This window comes from Adiantum capillus-veneris, chromosome 23 (genome assembly GCF_014529385.1).
Source record: "Adiantum capillus-veneris isolate H3 chromosome 23, ASM1452938v2, whole genome shotgun sequence".
Taxonomy (NCBI): Eukaryota; Viridiplantae; Streptophyta; class Polypodiopsida; order Polypodiales; family Pteridaceae; genus Adiantum; species Adiantum capillus-veneris.
Genome location: NC_140953.1, coordinates 21,209,425 through 21,216,812, shown reverse-complemented (window position 1 = coordinate 21,216,812; position 7,388 = coordinate 21,209,425). Strand labels below are relative to the sequence as shown.

General features: G+C 43.9%; 1 pseudogene; it reads right to left on the bottom strand.

Annotated features, from left to right (window-relative positions):
* Window positions 1-5,939: 5,939 nt before the first annotated feature.
* Window positions 5,940-6,744, bottom strand: LOC147427502 (elongation factor 1-alpha pseudogene; annotated as a pseudogene).
* Window positions 6,745-7,388: the final 644 nt, after the last annotated feature.

Here is a 7,388-nt window from a genome sequence, read left to right as displayed (position 1 = left end):
ATAATTTTCTCATTGATATCCTTGACACCAGCAAGGAAAGTGTCCATATCATCTCCCTCATGCATAATCTTCGACTCCAGCTCTTTACGCAGCAAAGCAATTTTAGCCTCATTGCGACTTGCATAAAGACCAGCCAAAATATCCCAAGCCTGTTTTACAGATTTTGCTGAACAAATGTGAGGAACAATGGTGCACTTCACAGAATCAATGCATGAGCCTATGCATCCTTTATATCCCAACAAGATTGTTCTGTTGTAGGCAAAACAACTCTAATAGCAGCAATCCTTGCAGCAAGACCTGCCACATCCTCAACATCACCTGCATCCTCAGAACCAGGACGTACATCAATGCCCTGCACAATATTCCAGATGCCCTTTGACACAAGAACATTTTGTATCATGTAAGCCCACATAGGGTAATTGTCCCCATCCAATCTGTCCTCATTAGCAAACATCTTGAACACATATGTGTTGTTGTCAGCCATGGTAAATGTTGCACCTGATGTGAAAACTGCCCAAGAAGAGGAGAAACGAAGCAGGAACAACACATGCTATATAGCACAAACTGTAGAAGATTGCAAGGCACCTGTTATGCAAACAACGGCACTGACAAAAATTCTTCACAAAATGACGATATAGCCTGTGCAGTACCGCTTATAGTGGAAATGGAGGCTGAAATGAGCCCGAATCATAAATCTGAGCAAACTCAGCTCTACGAGTCTTCCCCAAAATTTTATTGACCTACAAACGCTCGCCAAAGCTCATAGAAATTTGAGAAAGTGAGCAGGCATGTGCTAGAGCTATTGCCGACTGAGCCCGGGAGGACGCAACCTGCTCTGATACCAATTGTTGGAATTAGGGTTGTAGTTGAGCCCACTATGTGGGATATGGTGCATACCTCGAGAGCTTTGGTCTTAATAATGGAGTCTTTTAAAACTTGCCTACGGCTTTACCAGTATTGAGCCATAAGAAGTCTGAAAGGAGCTATCCCTCGGCAACTCTGCTTTGTTAAACCCACTCCACTACTCTCTATAATAACCAATTCGAGCTATGGGTGTAGATACTTAAGTGCGTATTTTCAAAGGCTAAGAGGAGTAGCAAATAAGGTTTTGAATTGCCAAAGCATACACTAAGTAAACACATAAGTTTAATTAACATGGCTGACAATAACCAAGAGAGTAGAATGAACATTGATAACTTTGATTTTGCACATGAAGGTGCTAATGATGATGCCCCCATGTTTCTTAATTATCTTGTTACTAGGTTGCAACAAGCTATGGGCACCCCCGGTTTGCAAGCCAAAGTTACTCAACAACTTCGTGCTTATGGGATTTCCTTTCCTCTCGAAGAGGTGAGAGAGCTTGGGAGGCCTCTTGATGAGACCCCCAAAAGAAGACTCTCCTCCCATACGAGAGGAGGAATCCAAAGAAAAAGAAAGTAATGAATTCCTAAGTTCCTCCGCAGATGTGGCTCCACGATACCAATGTAATGGAAATGGCCGATGAACTTTGAGAGTAGCGGAATTAGATAAAGCACTTCTGTGAGATTACTTTGTGAGCATAGCAAGTGAATTTAATTGATGTAGCAACATAAACATGGTACTTAGTTATCTTGGCATGAACAATACTTTTGCAAGAGAGAGAGTTTAGAGAACATGACAACATTTGAGGACCGTATTCATACGGAGTCAGTCCCTCCTCCAATAGGCATTTGTATTATAGTTTCTCCCATCAAGAGAGATTTGGTGTGTTCCTTGTGACCTAGGTGATGCAATGAAGATGGAAAACTTCATGCATCACAAGCATAACATAAACTTTGTAGAAAGCATTAACTATTCCAAGCCTCAGTCCCAAGGCCTCAAACACCTTCGAAGGTGGAGAAAGCTAGCAGAGAATGAGGGTAGGGAAGAGGAAGAAGAAACATTCCATGGGAGAAAGAAATAGTTCCTCACTTATCATCACTCTTCTTGCTAGCATACATAATAGCATGGTAATGAAGATGGAGAAGATGGCAAGCTTAAGCATTGAAGCATGGCTCTTGGTTGGATTTGCATTCCACAGCCAAGAGTGTTGGTGTAGGCTCTCACTTCTTACAAGCTTGGAGAAGGAGTTGGAGTTTCTCTACTTTCACCAAGTGAGAATGAATCCACAAAATGAGTGAGAGGTGTATACCCCCCCCAGCAGACCCCTTGCTTGCTTGGGGCGAGTTCTAATTTTTGTACATGCCTCAAACTCATTAGACCCTGCTCCCCCTAGCCAATCATATGCACCATGCATTTCAAGTACATGGGCAGTATTTGGACAAGTGTCCTCCTTACCCCTTAGAGAGAGAGAGAGAGAGCTTGAAAATATCTAGATATTTGTTGAATGGAACCAGAAGCTCATTGGACCCCTCTTTAGCCCAACCAATAGCATCCATGTGGCTAAGCATAGGGAGAGTCTGACATGTGTCCCATGTGCCCCTTGAGAAAAGGGTGCCCTTTGGGTGAGTGGGAGGTTAAGTCAAAGATTTCCCTAACTTTGGGGCTTTCCCCTCCTTTGTAGGGTCTCTTTTTGACTCAAGCACCTCACCCCCCATGCATAGGAAGCTTCTCAAGCACCTTAGTCATCAAGTAGGACTAGGACCTCAAGCACCTTAGTCATCAAGCACGACAAGGACCTCAAGCACCTTAGTCAACAAGCACGACAAGCACCTCAAGCTTAGGTCGGGTTCCCACCTCAAGCTCAACCCTAGCTTGCCTAAGGTCATGCCTAAGGTCAAAGGACTTTTAACACTAACTATTGGAGGTCTTTAATGAAGCTAACCCTAAGGTCTTCTAAGCTCCATTAGATGCACGTTGCTCTTTGATAGACTACCTCCTATTGGACCCGTATTGAGATGTAACTATCTCTCCTCTTGGTCCCCTGCTAAGATAAGTCTAGAAGAACTTATTGCACATTGCTCTTTGGTAGACCATCTCCTTTTGGACCCCTATTGAGATGCAACCATCTCTCCTTTTGGTCTCCTCTTGAGATAGGTCTAGAAGCACATGTCTCTATTCTAACTCTTGTTCTCGTTTATTCTCCCACATTAAGTGATCAGTTTAATATGAGAAAATCATTTGGGTTGGCTAGATTTTAGATTTTATGACACCTTCTCTCTACTATGAGCACACACAAAATACAATAGCACCATTGAAACTATCTTATAGGGATGGTGAGATTTGCAATTTTCCAGAAAGAGTTCTTAGCCTAAACTAAAGTATAAAAAGGTTTTGGAATTTATCTGTTGCACATTTTACAAACCTAGTTTACATTTTCATTGAGGTGATTGTATGTAAACACTCAGATGTGCAAAACCTATTAACCCTTCCGCCTTCAAATATGAAACCAAGCTGCATGTTGCAAGCTTCATTACATGTTAAATTTTTAATTGATTCACAGGGATGTTGGTTTGTCTCGATGTTTGCTAGATCTCCACCGTATTCCTACCACCATCATCACAACCTCTGCCCAATGCCATCCCTCCAAACCTCTCTCTCTCTCTCTCTCTCTCTCTCTCTAGCAGAAAGCGAAGTCTCTGAACTAGCAACACTTTCCTTCCCCAGGATCAAGGGACGTCTTGTTGGACGCTGCTAGATTTAGTTGCGCCCACCCTACCCCTGTCAAGCTCACATTTAGTGCTGGATGACCTCTCGCCCTCTCAAGCTCACAGTTGCACCATTCCATGCTTAGCATCCCCACTCCCTCTCGAGCTCACATCTAGATTCTCGCCCGCCCAATCGACATAGAAATCTTTGCTCAATCGAAGGGATGCTCACCCGACCTAGTCGACAAAGAAATCCTATCTCTACCCTCAAGTTGGATCTACAAGGAGGGGATTCACACCAGCCTAAGTGGTCGGTTGTGGGTCTACTCGAGATCTACATAGCGGAAATCGGTGGTGACATTATGTCTACCCCAGGCACACTAGCCCCTCGTCCGTGCAAGAGCTTTCTTGTTGTGGCAACTCCTCCCCGAAAGGACCCTCTTGCCCGTCAAGAAGCTAAAATCTCGGCCCTTGAGGCTCAGGTCCTCGAGCTCATTGGAGAAAATACAGCCCTCGAACATCGCCTACAAAAGCTTGAAAATGCACAAGAAATGGAGAGTCAAGGTCTCATTGCAAAAGCACAATAGGTGGAAGCCTCACTCACGAAGTGTGTCACATTGGTCCAAAAGGAAGTCCACGAAGTTAACACACGACATCATGAAGAAGATCGACACCAAGCTACAAGCGGCCCTTCAAGAATGTCAACTACAAGAATCTGTCGGTCTTAAAGTTAGGATGAAGGGATTCCCATTGCCATAGTATACTGACGAGGACACTCCTGAAGAAGCGATCATCAAGCTTAACGACATACTCTAACCAATCAATATCGAGCCCAACATAGTCTCTTGGATCAACGACACAAATAAGCGCTTACCATTCAGGCAATGCACGCTTACCTTCAAGGACAAAGAGGAGCGTTTGAAGCTTTTATGCCAATCACGCCTACTCAAGGGAACGACGCTCTGGATTGTTCATGAATTGACAACGAAGCAACTTAAACTCAAAGCAAGCGAGCTCAAGAAGATGCATGACGCCCGCAAACAAGGAAAATGGGCAGTCTATCGGAATGGACAAGCTATCATTCAGGATTTTTGAACTCCGAAGAAGTCCCCGTTGCAACCGGTAGAAAACACCCCTTAGGATTCTCTTCTCACTTTATCCCTCCCTTTTTCCATCTTATGTTAGTTGGCTATTGCATATCCCCAATTTATGCCCCACCCAATTGAGTTGTAACGGCCATGTGACGAAGCCACTTTGTAATGTTCTTGTTTGGTCCCATAGGTCATATTTGACCTCCGAGGAGAATAATCTCTCTCTCTCTCTCTCTCTCTCTCTCTCTCTCTCTCTCTCTCTCTCTCTCTCTCTCTCTCTCTCTCTCGCATTTATACACAATTATATAGTATGAAATGCTACAAAGTGTCTATTGAGGCTCTAACACTTTGGACATTGAGGGTCTTGAGGTTGTTAGCAGATACTAAAGTCCATTGAACTCCATTATCACATTTTTGCTTTTCTTTCTTCGCTATTGTAAGGAATTGTAGGTGTTACGACCATTGAAGGGATTCTTGGAGAGTGAAATGGAGAGGTTCTTGCCCTCCCCCACACTCCATAGTCCCTTTAAGTAAAGGAGGGAAGGCTCTAGCATTGCAAACTCTAAGGGCAAGCCCTGCCTAATCCTTGCCTCCCTCAAGGGGACCTATGAGAGCTGCTACTACTTTCCATGTTACCTACCTAAATCCTACATTCATGAAATTGCTACTCCCGTCGGTGCAAAGTACGTATAAATTTTATGCAAAGGATTCTACCAAACAATGCAAAGTTGAGGAGTATCCTGTCAAAGCCCCCCTCAATCTACATTTCACTCAACCTACCAGGAGTAAATCTCTTCCTTGCTACAGGTTGCTCTAGTACTTTGATCGACAGCTGCAAGTTGTTCCCCTTTCTATCCACAGGTGGTGATGGCAAGCTAGGATTGTGTGTGTGTGTGTGTGTGTGTGCGCGCACTCAACCTACCAGGAGTAAATCTCTTCCTTGCTACAGGTTGCTCTAGTACTTTGATCGACAGCTGCAAGTTGTTCCCCTTTCTATCCACAGGTGGTGATGGCAAGCTAGGATTGTGTGTGTGTGTGTGTGCGTGTGCGCACACACACACACACGCAAAGGAGAAGGCTCAGGATAATATCCATGAGGGAAAAAAATGACATAATTGTCAACATCATCAAACACATAAGCAAAGTTCATGTAAAAGGCAATAGTGCAATGAAACCATGCTAGCATCTATCCAAAACCCACGTTAACAGTCTAGATAAGACCATCCAAAACATCAAAACGCATAGGAAACATAACAACAAACTATTATACCCATTGCCATCACTATGTTTGGTTCATTTCTTCCAATGCCTTGATGACTCACACCACAACGATCTATTGCCTCATATCATGGACATCAAACTATTCGAGTGGAGGATCGGAGGATACTCTGAAAAGGTTTCGACAGTCATGGGGTTGATGGGAATCGTCTTAACAAAATCAACATTCCCATTCTTAAAAAACTTAACCCCTTCTCAAGCTCCTTGCTCTGGCATTGTGAGAATCTCAGCAAACTTCATAGCAATGTGAGAAGTGTAGAAATCGAGCACATGTGCAATCTATCCATTACCAATATGGCTAGGATGGTTCATGATAATAACGTGAGAGGTAAAGTTGGTGGCTTCCTTAGTAGGGTCATTCTTGGAGTCTGAGGCCACAAAGCGATGCTTGAGATCCTTGACAACCACATTATTCACATTGAAGCAACATTGTCACCCAAAAGTGCCTCAAGAAGGGCCTTGTGGTGCATCTCAACAGATTTCACCTAATCGGAGCAAAGATAACAACCCGATTCCATTCGTCCAGCTGGTACGGCTCCAATGCCACCAATGTTATACACGTTCTACAATGGTAGGTGAAGGGGCTCTAGAATCATGTCAAGAGACTTGAGAAGGGTGGGACCCTTGTACAGGTCAAGGTGGGAGGATCTCATGTTACACTCGAGCCCAGAGATGGACATGAAAGGAATCTTTCCAGGGTTGTACACTACCTTCTTCAGGTAGGTAGACACTTCCTTCATGATTTCATCATACCAAGCCTTGGAGTACTTCGGAGTTGTGGCATCCATTTTGTTGTAGAAACATATCATTTGCTTCACCTCACAACATATAAAATACTAGCTTAGGCTAGAGACCACATGGCCAATGAGCACAATGTCAACATCAATCTTTTCCTTTACCATGGCTGCAAATTAGACAGTACTGTGGGAGTACCCTAAAGTGCTTCTTCAATTTACAATAGGAACCTTGCAAAAGAGACTGTGTGTGTGTGAGAGAGAGAGAGATGGGGAGCAACACGTGTGTAAGAAAGGCAAGGATAGACTGCACGTTATAGAGGTCACTAGGAAGATTTGACCCCACATCTACGACCACAACTTTCTGTCCTTCTTCGCTGCAAATGAGGGTTTGCATCAACAAACGACGGCCAGACACATGCTTCAAGACTTCATAATTAAAGGTTGAGAAGGAAAGGGTGCAAGGGCAGAAGGGAAGGCACTAAACACAAAGCATGATCTCTATAGCTCGATGGCAAACAAGCAGAGGATGCGATAGAGGCTGCAAACAGGCTGGGGATGCGAGTGCATCCGATAGAAATATTTTAACAATTAGGATATTCGAGAGCTATGGTTTAGAGACAAATTCCCTCTTTTGTGTTTGAATGAGTCCCTTGTAAGAGATGCCACAATAGCTCTCGCCTTGAGCCCCACGCATGCGCGTGCGTACATGCGCACAC